This window comes from Dermacentor andersoni, chromosome 10, assembly GCF_023375885.2.
Source record: "Dermacentor andersoni chromosome 10, qqDerAnde1_hic_scaffold, whole genome shotgun sequence".
In the NCBI taxonomy this organism is placed as follows: Eukaryota; Metazoa; Arthropoda; class Arachnida; order Ixodida; family Ixodidae; genus Dermacentor; species Dermacentor andersoni.
This window is the reverse complement of record NC_092823.1, coordinates 22,003,384-22,021,993: the sequence shown is the minus strand read 5'-3', so window position 1 is coordinate 22,021,993 and position 18,610 is coordinate 22,003,384. Positions and strand designations below refer to the sequence as shown.

The 18,610-nt window shown below is 43.2% G+C and overlaps 1 long non-coding RNA gene across 1 annotated transcript; it reads left to right on the top strand.

Moving 5' to 3' along the window:
- The first annotated feature begins 212 nt into the window (after positions 1-212).
- On the top strand, positions 213-8,720 carry LOC140213637 (uncharacterized). Its single transcript, XR_011890552.1, has 3 exons — positions 213-382; positions 1,524-1,660; positions 6,716-8,720. It is a non-coding gene; the product is annotated as an uncharacterized lncRNA (long non-coding RNA).
- Positions 8,721-18,610: the final 9,890 nt, after the last annotated feature.

The window sequence follows — 18,610 nt, the reverse complement described above, 5'->3', positions numbered from 1 at the left end:
AATTAGACAGCCGCAACACACGCCACTAAAGCCACCACCGCCGGCATAACGCGGAACCAACAGTTGGCAACATTCATTCGCGCTTCATTGACCGCTTCGTCTCCGCAACGCGAGCCGCCGTCCTTTCGCGCCGGCCGTTTTGTCATAGTTCTGTTTTTCTGCAAGTCCGCGCACGCAGCTCATCGGTAGATGCACGGGTGCACGGCGTCGCATTGCGACCTGCGGCATTTTCTCGTGTTCTCGCAATCGGTGTGAAACATGTCGCATGTGAAATATTTGATAGAAGTGCCTCACGTCCAAGTCAAGCCGCCGTACTGGTGTATGGCTGGCTGTGTGCCCCGTTCTCGGAAGCGTCGACGGGTTTCCGGCATGCGGATTTCAGGTACGTGCAAATGCGTTTCGCCCTTCTATTGAGCTCCGGAGCAAAGCGTGCAATATTTCATGTGAAAGATGCAGTGCCCGTCATCATGGTGTGAATTTCGAGCGGCAAACGAGAACTGTGGCGCTTAGAGCACACCGCGGCTGCTAAGTCAGCGTTGAAATTGTTTTACGTTACCGTAATATGTTGCTGTCTGTCTAATCTGCGGCTTGTGGACAGCTAGCCCATTGACTTTTGCTTGTGGCAGCGATAGGTATATAAATGGAAGCGGTAATAATTTTCGAGAGCAGACAGTTGTTTCGCGCGATGTTTGGTCGTGTTCATGGCGTTATGAAAGCTAGAAAACTAACTGGCTTGATCGTGCTTAGTTCCAACTCTAAGGAGCGTAACGTTGGCGCTGTATATGTTTGTTTACCGTGCCGCGAGTACCACTTTCATGCTTTTGTTGCATGAGAGTGGTAGCTGCTGCATGCCGTCTGGGCAGAATACAATAAAAGCAATTTCCTCACTTTCATACGTATGCAATGTGACGTAACAAAATTTCCAGCGTCTTATTCGGAGCGTAAATGTCCAGTAGAGTTTAGTAAGAAACTCAAATTCTGTCTTAGCTTAGTAGGCGTGAAACAAGTGAAACTCTCATTCCTTTTTGAATTGTTCGCCCAAGCCGCACCGCCCGCAGATGCGTCATCGGGTAATTGACAGTAGCTTTACTACGTGAGTTGTTTTATGCGCCAATATTGCCCCGTTAAGTATCCTGTTAATTTATGCCGACGCTCGTTCATCTTGATTTTAAGCGATTACTATCCCCGAGTACCGGACCATGCCAAACTTGTTGTGAGGTGTAGCAAACGCGGGACATTCAAAGTGGCGTGGCTGCAAGTTCCTGTTTTTACTTTTCTTGCATTCAAAGCCAACAGACACAGTATCACTGATTTATTTTTCATTTCTGCAGTACTTGACCAATCTAATGTGACAACTGCATTTGCTCTTTAATGTTCTCCATTTATGTGTATTCAGCTGGACTGCCAGAAAATGCTTGAATTTTTTTCAGTATCCAAGTGACGAAATATTTCACTTACGGCCGTGTGTGAAACACGCAAGATGACAAAACTGATAGCAAAATGATGAGATGTTTCTTTTATAGCGTTTGGACTCGACTTTTGGTGAAGATGTCGATCGACCTTGGGCCTGGTGACAGCACACCCGACATGGCCAAAGTGCAGTCTATCAGTTGAGTGCCCCCGAATGGACCATCAACATCGGAAAATGAAACAGAGCCAGGTAGGGGCAATTTTTACTTTGGAACAGAATACTGACAGCTGCCTCTTTTTTAAAGAACTAAATAACATATTTACAAACCCATCCTTTCTCTTTGTGCAGCCTACATAGAATTGTTTTTTGCTTGTTATACAGATCTTCAGAAAGCAGTTCTTCTGAACCCTTTCTGCATGCACAAATAAATAAAGAGGAGTGCACTTTCTGAAGAAATTGATGCACTGAAATGTGCGTTCGACACACAATGACATGCAAAATAACCAATAACATTAAAGCGGTAAAAAAAAAACAAGTTTGAAACATGTTCTAACATCATAACCCGCCTTGGCATACGGATCTAAATATAACAGCAACAGAGGTGCATGCAGAGAAGTGTTTGTAAATGTTTGCAAGATATGTACGTTGTCTAAGAAATTGTTTTTACTTACTCGGAGCTTCTTGGTGCCGTGGCAGTGCAGTAAAAGCTCAAAATGATGCCCCTGCTCCTAATAAAGCACCTTTCGATTTTAAAATTAAATTATGGGCTTTTACATTCCAAAGTCACAAACTGAAGTTTTGGGAACCTGGCCTTCTTTAATGTACACCCGAATCTAAGTGCATAAGCGTTATTGCATTTTACCCCCATTGGAGGGCAGCTGCCATGGCCTACATTGAAGTTAGGACCAGCATGACTGAGCAGCATGGCATCATAGTAAGTGGGCTATAACACCAGGTCAAAATGAGAAATACTGCTTAGAACTACCAACTTCTTGGCTCACAAGCACTTTGCACTAAGTTAAAGGAGTATGGAGTACTGACAGCGACCACTTATGTACCAATTTCTTTTTAGGCTGACTCTGTTATTAGGGTGCGAAGCTTCAATTAGTCAAAACCAGCCTAAATTACAGAACCAGCTCAAAACACGCACCATGTATAGCTGGATTTGGACATGAAAATGGAGTCAATTCATGTCGCCGAAAATGGAGGTGGCAGTCACACTATTTTATGCATTTTGCCTAAAACATAGTCAATAATAATTAATCAATTTCTAAAATATTCTTTTCAAAAAGTTTTTTTCAAGCATGAAAGGAGGAGCCAAATGGTGTTCAGGTGCACGAGTGGTTAGTTGCATGGCACTTTTCGCATGTATTCACTGGCTTCTTTCAAGCTTGAAAAAAAGCTTGTTGCACCTAGCTGGATTGGTAATTTTTCAGGATGCTCTACAATTTTTGCACTGACACTCTTGCTTTGAATATAATATTTGAGCAGTTAAATAATCGTTTATAACTAATTACCTAATTAGGAAAAATGCAAGAATTGGTTTCACTTCCTCCAAACAATGGCAAACGACATTACCTTGGTGCTGTCCAGCTACGTGGCACTTGTACATATTTAAAGCTTGCACATGTCAGACAGACCACCTGGTAATTACAAGGCATATATAGCAGTGGCTAAGTTGTGTGAGCCAGCCATGTGTAGCGAATCATGCGAAATGGCCATGTTTCTTTGACTTAAGGGCATGGTAAGATTTACATGCTGGACACCTTGTATCAGTGGGTTCTAGGCCTGTTCGTAGTTTAGCTGCTACATAAACAATATTTCTTCACGTGTAAGCTCATATGCATCTTTCAAGTATATTCCCTCATGTGTCCAAAATAAACCATCCTCGCGCTTCCTTCATTATGTCTTCATCTGTTGCTGTGCTAAATTTTTAACATGCAACTGCACAAATTTTCATCTAGTTTTCATATTTCCTCGTTGTTTGGTGGCTTTATTTCTGAACAAGTTGTTTTCGTTAAACCCTGTTGCACACAGCAGTACACAGCATTTCTGCCTAGAGTGGGAATTTTTTTTTTCAGATTGACATTAATACACATTGCCTGGGCAATGTAAGGCATTCTACATAACACGGCCCTGCAATAATGTTTTATATTGCATTCCAGCATCATGCAAAAGCTGTTTACTTACCAGATTAGAATATGTATAAGTGTTGGAAGTAACAGAACTGGAAAAAGCCAGCAGATAATGAGGCCAAGGAAAGCATACAGGAACATGATTTAAGTTTTTTATATGAAGTAAGAAGTGATAAATTCTAAGTAAATGAAAGTGGATTAAAAGATATCCACCTGTGGGTGAGGAACGGACCCATAACCTTCACATTACGCATGTGATATACTAACCACTGTGGTACTACGGCCGTGTTCAAGCGTCGACAATCTGAGGGGCCATTGTGGACGGTTGAATGCTGCCTCGGTGGCACAGTGGTTAGTGCATCGCATGCCTAATGCAAATGCTGTAGGTTCGTTCTCCCCCCATGCCTGTTTTTACCATTTTCATTTACCTTTATCATTTCTACATTTAAATAGAAAATTACAAATAAGTTTCCATGTGCCTTCCCTGGCATCTTCCAGCTGTGATTCAGAAAAAGTTTGACCCTCAGTATCCTTTCTTCTCATTTGGAAGAACAGGAGCTTCATTTTAAAAATAATGAGTTCACTTTGTTCAGCATCTCAATGTGGTCTCAAATCTTATCACAGCATGTGTATTACTAAGTGAAGTTTTTGTTAAGATGATGATATAGCATGGGACCTAATTAGTAGCCTTTGTGTTCAGATATATGACTAGTCTAATAAATAGGATTTTAAGAAGCACTTCTAACATGGTCTGATCATGTGTTTAAAAAAACTAATCTAGCATGATTTCAGGTATAACTGTTGCCCCTGAAAAATATTTGGATCATCTGCATTGGTATTGTTTTTAGAGAGCACCAATACTGCTTTGGTTGAAGTAGCCTCGTGGAACATGAAGCATCGCTTCTTGCTGAGTCAAGGAAATGTCTGCATATCTGAGGTGCATGTGTCTGCTCGAATGCTGTTTAAAGGCTGCTAATAAGAAAATTACTTCACTTGCCTTCCAGAGATTGCTTCAGTAGTCTATGCTACTCGATCATAAAGAATTTACCAGAGTGAACATTCATCACAGTTGGCTTTGCAATGTTTATGCAAAATACCACAATTGCCTACTAGACGTGACTGCACTAAAACTTGGAATTAATGACCAGTAAGATTTATGGGACTGCAAAACTTGTTATTACTCCAGAACAAAATGCCAGGCACTTCGGTTATTTCTGCCATAGAGTTTCTTACAGTAATTACTAGAGGGAACTCTGGCGCTCCAGTCGTACCACCATGGGAATGATGGGAAGCACATGGATTTGTCTGATATTCGTGCTTGTGAATTCAGACGTTCTTGTGGCTTCGTATATTATACGCTATATAAATCTTATTGTCGTAAATTTCAGCGCAGTCTATACTCTTCGAAGTGCAGAAGACGGCGCCAACACGCACAATTGCTATTAATTGCAACGATTGAGCTTGTCCAGCTGGCCAAATCGAAAGGCGCCAAGCGTCTCAAGGCACTGGTATGCCCGCGATAACTTCATCAGGGCGTTGCACTCGCTTGTTACATGCCTCCATGGCTTAATGGTTTCAATATCAGACTTCTGCTCTAGAGTTCCTGTGTTTGAATCCTGTCGTCGGACGATTTTAATGTTTATTTATTTATTACACAGTATATTGTTGAAAATGACTAGTTTACAGTCACAAAGCCGCTTGAAGCCAAACAGACGAAGTTTAGGCAAATCCATGTACTTCCCATAATTTCCATGCTGGTACAGCCGTTTTTGTTTGACCTCCTGTAGACACTAATGTCAGAGTTCCCTCTAGTAATTATTGTATGAAACTGATTTCTGCACCTCACTCTTGCAGAAGCGGCACCACACCCACTGCGTAAACATGCACTACCTTTCGTCCAAGTGCAGGGAATGCTGTGAACTCGCCCTGTACAAAGCCTGCACTTAGTAAAACAAATCACAACGTGCAGTTGCTGTCACGTTGAACTGGTGGAATGAGTATTGAAATGCAGCACCTCCTGAACTAGTTCAGGAAGTGCAGGTTAATCAAGTGGAGATTATATAGTAGCAGAAGTTGAGTGATGCTGCATTACATTCACGAAATATACTTCATGATATTTTCCATTTATTTCCTCAGTTATTAAGAATCCATTTTGCATTGTTGGACAAAACTACAGAATGCCAACATATTTTCTAGCATTCACTGGTAGCAAACATGTCAAAACATGTTCTAGTTTCTGGATTGCCGCTTCAACCGTTAACCCCCTAGTTAATTCCGGAAAAATGTACAAAATTTTCCAAATTTTTTACATACTCAATTTTTCGGTGTCATTCTCATTCTAAAAATAATTACTTCATTGGTCTCTGGTTAGAAATAACACAAAAAGAAGAGCTGCTCTTGAGGGCAGCTTTCCCTCAATGCCGACTGTAACTCATCTTTGACAATAATAGCAGCATAACATCGGGCAGAAAGAGTGCGACTCGTCATTGGCGATATTGGTACTACCTGCAGTCACTAGTACAGCTTGGGATCAAGGGTTAAAGGTTGCGACTTCGTTGCTGCCCAATTTTAATTCTGCAGCTGTTACACGTGGGTGTATCGTGTGTATGTACGTGTGCATGCATTAAAATGACTTCACGCTAGAGCAAAGCAACTGTAGCGCAGAGAGGCATTAGTCATCTTTATATATTTGCTTTGTAAAGATGCGCTAAGTTTAACTTTTGCAATATAGACTTGGTGCTCTTTGGCCAAAGATGACCTTGTGCTACTAAAACCTATCAATTAGCTTTTTGCAGTAGCAGGTGCTTATTCCTTTTTCGGGATTGGTGTGTGAGTTTTAATTTGTTTTTCTTGAACTGTGCAATTCCCACTCAGAGGACTGCATGTCATCTGAGGTGTTCCTTTTTCAATCAAGAATGTTGAGGTTGTGTTTGTGAAACTCGATTTCTTGCCTCAAACGAGCTTGTACAAACTGACCAAGCTGATAATTCTACCTGCTTATATATGAAATATGTTGCGGTTATGAACCCTCATAATGAATGACACATAGTATAAAAATTTTATCTATTAAAACAATTTAATGAAATTTTTCATGTTTTTCGCGTTCGTGTTCACTTCTCTACTCTCGTGTCCTGTCTGCATGCCTCACCTCTTTTTTACCACAATGCAGGGGGAAAAGGTTCCGGTAACACCATGCATTCAGTATGGTGGCCCAGACGTGTATGCAAGCAATCTCCTTCATGTGGACCAAGAACTACTCTGCAGTGTCTCGCAGACTTTCGTGCGAAGTCCTCAACATTCTCGTCTCAGTGGAATGGCTGCTCATCTATCTGCGTGTCCATCACCAAGACGGCCAGTTGTAAAGCTCCTGTACCCGTTTAAGAAAGCTTAATGATTTTTTTATTTAGTTTTCACGGTTGGCCATAGAATCTTAACATTTTTGATGTTTATAACATTTTTACCTGGCACAAAGTGGTGCAATAACTTTAAACCAGTGTAATGTATTTAAGTGATGCTCACTCTAATGCCTATCTGGTTTTGTTAGTGTTTAAGAAATTTGTATGTCTGATGAGGTAACAGCATTTGAATTTGTCATCGTGGCTCGTTTCAATGAGCTGCTAGGAAAACAGTCGCAAAACTTATCACACGCCAGTTGTAGCATTTTTGTTTTCATGACTATAGTATACACGTTTCAAAAGATGGAAAGTGGGGAAAAAAACCTGAAGAACATAATCATCCTAGGATTGTCATGTCCTTACAACTCCGCAATGATAATGCCTCATACATCTTGGGAGCACATTGGTCACAATGCCTACAGGTATACTTGATAAGAGAATAGCTTGCACCCAGATTTGCCACACAGTTGATGGCTGATGGCTTTTGTTTGTCGTCTTCATGTTACTACTATGTATTCAATATTCATTTAGATGTAAAGGACACTAGAGGCACTGAAGTACCAAATGGCACTTGCATTTCAGGGGACAAAGTGCCCAGCATGCCTGTCACAAAACGTGTTCTAGGGGCTACCTTGCCTCTATAGGTAAATGGATACCAGATGCTCTGTGTACAGTGTAATCGGTGTACTTGTCTGGAGTGCTTGAAAGATGTGCTACGGGCTGTACTGGCACTGTCTGAAGATAATGCATGGTTCTAGAAAGCCTGCAGCTGAGCATCTGCCACCATACTGAAGGAACTGTCCTAATTTTGTTGTTGAAATGTAGGAGCTGCAATGAATAGTTGTGAATGTGTGCTCCGAATCTTTTAATGTGGAATGCCTTGATTATTTCCCGTGTGGTTTGACATTTGTCTCGAAAGAATTTTTGTGTCTTCAAACAAAGGTTTACAACCGCAATTGAAACAATGTGATGCTAGATGTGAAGCATTAGGGTTGTAAAGTGAATGTTTGTTTTCTTTTAGTCTAATATTAATGCACCTGCCGCTCTGTACAATGTAAGTCTTCCCTCACTTGAGAGGATACTGATAAACTATACCAGTGTTACAAGGCACAAAAAGGGACACATGTCTAACGCCGCAATTATCTTTTCTGTTTTGCCACCCTGTTCAAGTTTCGTATTTATCATAGGCACATGATCGACAACTTGGGATGCCGAGAAAACTTTATCCACACCATATGTATTGGCCACGTTCCATAAACCATCTGATAATCTATGTATATAGGGCACCACAGCAAACCTTCTTTTTCTGTTTTTCTTGTTTCTTAGCCTGGCCTTTTACCCACTTTAAAAGCTTTTTGCAGGTTAGTGATAATAAATGCACAGGATAACTAGCCTTTTCGAGCCTATTTGTTGTGAAAAACTGTTTCATATTGTGTGGACATGACTAGCTTACTCAGCTCTTAAGTTTGCCATTACTAATGTCCGCACAATATGAAACAAAGTTTTTCACAACAAATAGATAGAGAGGCATTCCACATTAAAAGATTGGGAGAGACTTACATTAGCCATGCATCTTTGTCTCTGTTAGGATGCGAATTTCAGTATCTTCAGAACACATGTGTTAATCTGAAGTAGTCTTTTTGTTGTTTCCTTTTTTACTTCCTTACTTCCTGATATGTTATATGATGTCTTCATACCTTGTCATGTTCTTACGCTGCGGTTTTTTGCAGTCACCCATATATATATATGTTCTTCGTTTCAATAAAAATTTAGTTGAGAGTTAGCGCTCATCCTGGTCTGCTTCTAGTGTGTGTACGTGTCACTTCGCGCTACAATCCAAGATCATGTTACTGTACCAACTCGCCCAACTTTCTATCCTTGTGTTAACATAGACACACTCAGACTTGTTCTTACTTATGTGACCGGTTATTTTTGTACTTTATAATAAGATGCAGTGCTTTTCGAATGAAAACATGTGATAGTTCGTAGCGAGATTATTTAAAAAAAACTTTTCTGCTTAAAATTTATTTGAACAAGCCTGTGCCATTATTCGGTACTTATGTCTTTGTATTGGTATGGTTTTACTCCTTATCTTTTTACTTTTAAAACGTGCAAACATTATTATGTAAGAATTTCTCTTTATTTAAATAATAAATACTTTTCTTATGACATTTCGTCACAAATTTTACAATGATTTTGTTCAATTAGGTAAGCTTAGACTAGCTGATTGTTATTCTGATAGCTTAACTTACTATGCCTGTGGGATATTCAATGCAAGCACATGGTGAAAAATAAACTAAATTGTTGGGTATAAGCAGGTCACTGGCAGTAAATGGAGCATACATATATTTCAGGAAATAGTGCATGCTTATATATTGAACAGCATGCACAGCTACACATGCTGTTTTGTTCGTAAATGCTGAAACAATATTCGAAGTGGAAGCGCTTTGTTGCACTTTGTTCTTTGGCTTTCAGTGCTACCTTTAAGTCATATATGTGAAAGTACTAGTAGAAGCATCCCGTGGAAATAAATGACAACTTTGATGAATAGAGGTATAGAATGTGTGCTTAAAACGGCAAAAAACTGCTTCACAGGCAAACGTATGCTTCTGTACTGCACTTGTTACCGTCGCCAATCCATGCATTGCTTGCGCTCTATTGCATTCAATATGAGCTACGACAACGAGCTGTAGTGTCTCCCTCCTGGTCGAGGTGGTGTTGCGAAAATTTTTGACCAAGTGGAGGTTTTTAATTATTTCTGAAATGCATGCAACCATGCTTTTGGCTGTGTGCTGTTTCCACGGAGTGATAAGTACTGGTGCACCAAGGTGTGGGAGATCCTGTGTCCTTTGTGCAGCGCGCGTTGTTATTGCGCTCTGCATCCTGCCGGCAGAGAACTATCACTGCAGAGGAAGATTACGAAAAGCATAGGATGTGTGCATTTCTGCGATCATGAAACTTAAATTTTTTGCCTGAAAGGGTCGCACGTTATGCTACCACATGACGGACCAGAAGCGCAATATGACGACGCCTCACAGATTCTGGCTCATACTGAACAAGGTAGTACCATAGCTAAGGCTAGGCCGCATTCACAACAGCTAGTCTGCCCATTAACTACATGGCTGTAGTGAACGCTAATGGTATCTTCGACTGGTCGCCTGTATGCCCCGAAGCAGAGTCGGGTAGATCGGTCGTTTCCCGAGCTCAAAGGTAGGAGACAAGCGCGCAAGCCGAACGTGCTACTCGCTCTCGGAGGAGGAAATTGCTGATGCGAAACCACGTGACTACTGCCAACGTCCGATGTTTCGCCTAACCAAAGCTCCCGGCGCTGCCCGAAAAACCGGCGGACGTGCCGGCGGGACGAACGTTCGTCGAGACGCCAGCATGCAGTGGCCTAGGTTGCCAAGGTTACGGTGGGCCGTCGCCAACAGCAGCAACGCGGTGCTGCGATGACGTTTCAATCTCGATGACTGCTCCGACGACAGGGCTCGGAGCGCCTCAGAGCGCTCGAAGATAGAGGAGAGCAATCGAGAAGAACCAGCCGAACGCAGGGCGCGCACCCTCTTTCAACCAGTCGAAGACAACGCCGCTCGCGAGAGCGCTCCAGAGTACTCAGAAACGACCAGCCGAAGATAGCATAAAATACTTGCAGGGATAACACCCTTTCGGAAGGGTGTTGTCCATGCTACACCCATATTGAAAGGGTGGTGTCTGTGTTACACCCCATAAAGAAAGGGTGTCGTTTGTTTTACACCCATAGGCAAGGGCACGTCATATTAACACCCCTTCCTTTGTGGGGTGTTAATTTGCATCTCTTTGCTTGGGGTGTAACAATACACCCAAAAAGGGTGCCACCCATGGGACAAGTCATTTACACCCTTAAGGGTGTTAAAATTTTTAGAGTGTATGAGAGTGGCTTACACGTGGCGCTCGTGGCAATGTGTGAGGATGACAAAGTTTGCCCATTGTAACTTGTCATCTTGCATTGATGCTGTCCAGTCGGAGTACACCTATCAAGAGGCCTTTGGCCAGATCTTCATCCATGGAAGTGGCGGCTCCGTGGCTCCGTGAATATGATGCGATATCCGATAAAAGCAAGCGTCACCGGCAGACGTGCAGCTGTATCGGGTGCTATTCACGCTTCATCATTTACTCAAGGCGAGTCAATGAGCGTCACCTGAGCCTTACGTACAAGCTGATGAGTGCCCGCATGGACTGCGACAAGACCTAGCGCCAACGCTGACACGTAAACAGTGACGGCGCAATTCAAGGCAACAACGCCGTCCTCCGAGTACCGCGAACGCCATCTCCCGATTCTGATAGATCGAACGTCTCGAAATAGCCACTAATTGATGAAACCGTCATTGTCAAGGAATCCAGCCGAACGGCGCTGACGACAGGTGCACAGTTTGCCACGTGGTTACCTCGTATTGTGCAACGTTGTGGAAAAGCGAGCCAGCAACAGGGCTCGGTAAGAAAGGTGGGACGCTGGCGCCGGGATATATTCTGATTGGTTCACCGTTTGTGAGTGGCTAGGGAGTTCCCTCGGCGAGTGAAAGAGGGAAATACACGGCATAAAGAGCTTAAGAGCGAATCTGGACTGCTGTAAAAGAGAGGCTCGGACATTCAAAGGCTTTATAGCTGGAGCCGTCTTTGTAAAATACGTTCATGTTCATTTAAGTATCAACCTTTTCAAGCAAAGCTTTCATTGGCTCAGAAATTGCTTTGTCCTGGTCACGGAAAAAATCCAGTTGGTCCTAGAGCAGAGCAGCTGCGGGAAAGGGCTGCTTGATGCGTTGACAGTTACGCCGGCGCCCTAGTTCGAGCCATTGGCAAGGATTCCATCTGTATAGGCACGCGCTCGCCCCACCGTGGCAATGCATTAGAGCCGTTTCGCTTCCACCGGGTGAAAAAAAACTCCATAGAAGAATATCGCGCTCGCTGCACCGGCTTCGTTTCCATGGAGTTCAGTCACGGAAAACGGATGGGACGGCCACGCGTTGTGCGTTCCCCCGAGGAACGAGCAGCCTTCGACGAGCGCCACCGAGAACTCGTTTGGGAAAGGGCTTGCTTTCAGTGCCCCGATCCAACCGTTAGAATCGCGTGAGCTCATGCAATATGACAGCAACGAGAAAAAGATCCCGAGCTGAAGGAGCAGGAGGCCAAAGCAATTTGGCACCATTACCTGTAGTTTAATTAACCGTGACGAAGGACTGCTGCACGCAGTACAACCTTCGCTTACCCCCATTTCTGGGTAAGGGAAGGGTTGGTCTTTTTTTTCATCTCTTAAAGCTCGCTATGGGCCTTTCTTAGCACCTGACACGGCACCTTCCTTGAAGCCTTCCTGGCACCAAGGAACCTCGACTTGACAACAGCGCCACGAAGCCCACGTGCAACCTTACTGTTGCAGCGGGGTGGTGGTTGAGTGTACAGTTCTTTCCATGATGGACGACAGATTTTATTATTATATGCGTCTTCATGTGCCGACGACAGAAAAATTGTGTTGTCACGATTACATAACCACGTGAAGTGTCCATCTTATGTATCTTGTGCTCATGGGTAAAGGTTACGACTGCGAGAGTTTCATAACAGCTTATAAAATCTGAAACACTTAACCTTACAATGAATCAATCAATGAAGCAATCAATTAAAGAAGCAATGGAGTTGATCTCTTACACAAAATAGTTTACAGGTCTACAACACAGAAAGAGGCCCTTTCGTCTTTGGCTGCATGGCGACGTCCTTCGCAGACAGCGTGGAAGCGCTCGCGGAATCAGTCCCGTATTGTGCATGGGTGTGTGTGATTTTTTATTCTTTTATTGTCGTATTCTTTGCCAATGGAGATATCTGCTTACCATCGCTGACTTTCCTTCGCCTTTCTCTCTCTGTTTCTCTCTCTTCTTCTGCGACTTCATGTAACCAGTAAGCCTGCAATATTACTCTAACAGCTACAGTGAGAAGTGAATGAAGGCAATTAAAAATGAATGATATTGAGAATCAAATAATTAAATTGCCAAGATGCCTACAGTTCAGTGTATTAGATGGTAACTGTATTATTATACAAAACGACGTTTACAAACGGCACAATACAATGTTTACCAAGAATGTGCAATTCTCGAGAGAACTACGTAAATTGTGATGCATCAATCGTCGAGCTCAACTGTTATTGCTATAGTAATTATATGGTCGCACCAAGCGCATTCCCGCCGTTGGCGTCGCCGGCCCCGTGAGGTTCTGTATAATGTCCAAGGGCGACAACATCGTTGCGGCGTGCCTTACGTTTTATGTGCGAGGGAAGGCGTGCGAGGGGCGCCGATGATCGCAGCTCAATCTCGCCCTCGCGAAAGAGACGAAAGCACGCAGGAACGGCGTAGTGTCCCGTCGTGCGGTGGTCACGTAACGCTGTGAGGCACCAGGGCTATGGGATAAAGAGAAAGGGTGGGAGGGGAGGGGGGAGGGGGTCGGCGTTGTTTTCCGGCTGCAACTGCCCATTTGGCTATTGCGCGCAATCAATTGGCTGTATCTTGAGAGCAATGTGTGTTGGGGGCAGAAAGTACGTGCGTCGGCGCCTCGCATCGGCGCTAAATCTTCTTTGAAGAGAGAGACAACACGACAGCCACTTCGGTCGCTGCTGCTTTCGCGCTTTCTCAAGCCGACGTTTTGAGAGCGAGTTCCCGTGGCCATCAAGTCAGATCTTTTGATGTTAGTTTGTGCGCGCGTGACACCATGCTTGCATATGTTTCCAAGTTTACACCGCCGATAAAACTACTATCATTACATCGTATAGCTGTTCACTAATTTGCTATTGCATTTGATGCTTCGCCTTGCGGCCAAAACTGCGAATTTCTTTACATTCTTGAATATATTCCGCAGTAGTGTGAAGTTTACCTGCAGATGTTACCGTATTCTAAATGAGATGTCTGCCATATGAACAGTGTGTATTCCGTAATAAGCACAAAGTTTTGGCAAAGTGAAATTATTTAGTTCGAACCGCATCAAGGTGTTGTTGATTAGAGATGATCAAGAGGCTTTTAGAGTAATTAGAGAGCGCCAAAAGGAAAGCAGCTAATTTCAAGATTAGGAGTGACGCGTCCCAACGTACACGGACATGAAATTACGCGACGAGTCTCAAAGTTCAACTCATTTAGTAAGACAACCTATGCCGAAATAAACATCAGGGGGCACAATTCACTAACCTGCGCGGTCCATAAGCAATTTTTTAGTCAAAAACTTTTTACGCTGAAATACGGCTGCAGACGAAGGGCAAATCATTTAACTTACGGCATGAGAATGCAGTGCAACCAAAGCTGGGATTAAACGACAAAAATGAATGAGCTGCGGTAAACTGATAGGATGATCATGCATCATGAATGTGTAGTGGACGCTGTGTTCTCATAGCAAATCACAGCACACTCCTATTCGACAGATTCTTTTTCTGGGCATCTCCTACAGCGCCGGCAAACGCAACCGCACTCGCCCGTTCACCTCACCGCCGACAAAATAATTACAGTGGAAGTATTACCCATTCTTCTCAAATTTCTGCGAGAGACTTGTCTGATCATCAGATTGTGCCATATTCGACGCTGAAACAGGCGCTAAGTCGGAGCAATTGCCGTCAGGTCTGTCAGGCTGACCCCGCCTGCATACAGCATCCCCACCATCACCACTATCAGCGTATCAGAAAGCGAAGAAATGTCTTTATTTGATAATAAATATGGAATTGAAGACTGTCTAATAACCAATGTTACTAGAAACTTGATTGAAAATGAAGCAAATTTTAACCTGTGTACGAAAGAAGGCTGTCTTTCCCCAGTCTTGTTTACTGAATAATTATAAGCTTATTTAATAATATTCACGCATGGGGGGGGGGTTCTGTAACTTAAATTACGTACCTTAAAAAGCACAATTTTTTATTGACTTCCTATTGAATGGTGTTTCTAAAAAGTTAAAATAGTGTGTATTAACATTCTAGTGTCTTTTTTTTTACATACTGAAGTTAGAAACAAGCTAACCAGCTTTTCTTTGACAAGTGTTACTAAAACGCAAAAGTGTATAGGATGTTACTAAAGTTTGTAGAAAGTTGTAGAAACGATAAAAGTTCTAAAGAAAGTATGGAAGCATTTTTACAAAATACAAAAGCCCGACGCATCAATTTTGGAGACAGGTTAAAAAATCAGGTTTGTAATGTTAGCACAAGGAGCCCAACTCCACTATCTCTCCTACCACAACTTTAACTTCATAGAAGTCAATGCTCATCAGTCAACACCACCACGTTGCTTAGCGTAAACGTTGCCATAAATTTAGCAGCCTCCTAAGAACACACGCTGAAGTGAATGTCACACTATCACACAGCACCGTACAAGAATCATATAGCCGTTCAATATTGTAGCTGGTTCCGCATAAAGATGGTGGAAATTTTGAGGCACTGAAACACTTTGTTCAGAGCAATCACTACACATAAAGAATTATGGCAAGGAGGGACTGTGGTTACCAAGCGGCTCCCGACGCCATTCCGTAAAGAAGCAAATGCGGCCTCATTGTACAAAGGTAACTGCGGCAATACCCGTGAAAATTCTGGACGAATGTTGGATGTTGTAAGGCGTCAGCGGCGTACATTTATGTTCAATGTTTATGTATATGTTCAAGACGAATGCCTCTCACAGCAACCTTAAATTATCCATGACCAGCGCTAGCTGATTTGTGTGCTAGAGAATTATCCCTGAAAGTTCCAGATTTCGTTGTGCACCGAATTTTCCGTGGTCTTCGGCAATGCTTCGTTCTCCTAGAAAACACTCTTTGTTTCTAAGGGACCACCAATTATCTGCCCTATGAATTGCGCGGTCTTCCAAGCTCCATTTCTTTATCTTAATTTCAACTAAAGCTGCGATCGCTTTCTCTCTGGTCCACACCACTCTTCCTCTTACTTACGGTTAGGCTCAATATTTTCCGCTCCGTCGCTTGTTTGAACAGTCCTTACTTTCTTCCCAAGTTTCCTTGTTAAACTCCAAGTTTCTGCCTTATGTGATAATAGTTGAAGACTGGAATGATTTCAACAACAGTCGTCAGCATCCTGTCATTGTTTCGTCACGCCAGTCCGATAAAATCCGACCCATTTTCATCGTTTCCCAAGTTTCTGTCTCATGATCATGATTCCCTGTGAGTAAATGACCTAATCTTGCTTCTGTACGCACTCTACAGGCTGACAGCCGATCACGAATTCTTGTTCGCTTGAAAGGTTGTTGAACATTAGCTTTGTCTTCGTGACATCATTCTGCATTAAATTATTCACCCTACTCCAAAATTTTATCGGTTAAGGTCCTCAAGCAATTTTTGGAATATTTGTGCAGCGTTGTTGCACTGGACAAGGTTATAGAAAGTTAAAATTTCTTGAGATTATGACCACTGAGGATCGCCCTTATCGCTTCTTATAAGCATGCAGTGAAAATCATTTGACTTTGTGTCCCCTTACCAGAGCGCTCTCACGAGAAATATTTCTCCTCTTTTCATTCTGGTCATGAAAAGCGTGAAGCAGGAAATATCACTGAGGTAGAGTTGAAGCCCAACAAGTTTGGGATACGGGCGCATTTGCGGAACGTCAACATGGAAGATAGGCAGAAAATTATCCATTGGTTTCTCAGTCGTATGCAGCAAGCACCACGGCCATGATGTGAATAAAGTGGGTTCACTCCTACATTCCAACAGCGTGATGTGCACATACATAGCTAATTAGACACAGATGCTGTAGCTTCTTCCAAATGCACTGAATTAATAGTGATCGGACTGTGCAGCAGCGGGAGAGCGCACAATGCAGCATGATTCGAGTGACGTAAAAGTTGATCTTGATGATGCAACCCGTTTTAGTGACCGCGCTTAGCTTCGCGCCCGCTTCGCATACGAAGTCTTTCGTGATGCCAGGCCACCACAACCGGCTTTTTCATACGGTTATGCTGATGCGACTACTGTGCAGCAGACGCTGAGCACCGTAAGAATGTCGCCTGTCCGTCTGCTTTCAATGGCATTGAAAAGAAAGACGACAAACGTTCTGTGTGATGTGGGCCAGAAAAATACGTTCAATGATCTTGCTAAACCTCTGTCGTCTTCGGTTCCGCTCGTTGACATTTATACCTTCGGACAGTTCGGATAGATTACGTTGTTATTCAAGTCTTGAATCCTACATAGTGATGTATAAGGTACCGGAGCCATTTTCTACGCCCTTACACACCAACAACAGAGGAAAGCCACAGGTTGGCAAACTAGGTCATTCTTGTGGAGTGCAAACATAATGTGATCGAAAACTAATGCGGTGAATGCCATGAGGACAGGAAATACGAAGTCGCTGTCAAATATACACATGGCTCCAGCAAACCCGAAGGTAAATCAATGCATTTCCCCAAGAATATAAAATACTTTAATATTGTTCAAGTAGTTATTCCAGGCTATTCTACCGTCTGATAATGGGCCATTCCTCTTTGTCCCTGTGGACGTCCTTCATCATACAGACACCGAAGGAACGTAAATGATCTCAACGAGATGCACTGTTCCTTGCACACCAACCTACATCGTCTGTGTGCTTTTGTCCTAGAGGCATAAAAAGTTTAAACTAGCTCTATACAACCACACACTGAGAGACCGCAATGATATTGTAGTGGACAGTACTTATATATCCTCGCGGTAGAAGAAGGAAAGACTAGACTAGCGCCATGAGGCACATAAGGTCGACAATCGCAAACGCCACATCAACACAATCATCTGTTTCATAAATGGCAATTCTTTGTGGGCCTTCTGTTCCTACAAGTTGATCACCACGGACGTGATACCACATTGCAACGCTATGCGTCTACCAAGTTTCTTCACGACATCATGGAAGCAGCCGCCTAATAACGACATCTCGAAAAAAAAAACGGAACGTCTCCCGTCGCCGCATTGAAACTTCCCGATTTCTGGCCGTAGGACTGTGGAGCTGTCGTTATTCCACATCCAGGTGCAGTTTCGCCGTCACCGAGCCACATCTCAGGCGGCCAAGTACGCCAACATCGTGAGTGCGCTTAACCTGACCACTGCAGCTTTCGTCCGCGACATTTTGCTAGCTCCTCGCCCGATGGTCAGGACGATACCCTTAAGCGGGAGTTACTACGGGGCACCACCGACTCCGAGCCGCGATGGATTTAGGTGTTCCTCTCATCGGAGGAACCTGTAGGAACAGAACGCCCTCAAACAATAGCCACCTATTAAAGAGATGACTGCGTTGATGTCGCGGCTATTATCGTCGAGCCTATATTGCTGACGGCTATAGTCCAAGCTCTTCTTCTACCGCCTCGCTTTATGAGGACTGTTCACTACAAGCTCATTTTTCGTAACAGGCTTCATTCAATGTACGCCGCACCTTCTCACATCACGCCGTTTTTATACACTAGAAGGAGAAACAAGCCAACGAATCCCGCGTTCATGTTTAAAAAAAGCTGCATTTATCTGGGGAGAAAACATTCAGTCGGCTGAAATCTACTATGCCTAATTCGCGTTTTTTGTTCTTTTAAATAAGAAATGCTAAATGCTGAGGCGATAGTACAGCTGTTTGCTCACATGTGACCATCACCGAGATTCCTAAGCAGCATGTTTCGAAGCTAGAATTTTATTTTCCCCAATAGTCCAAAAAATATGTGCGGGTCATC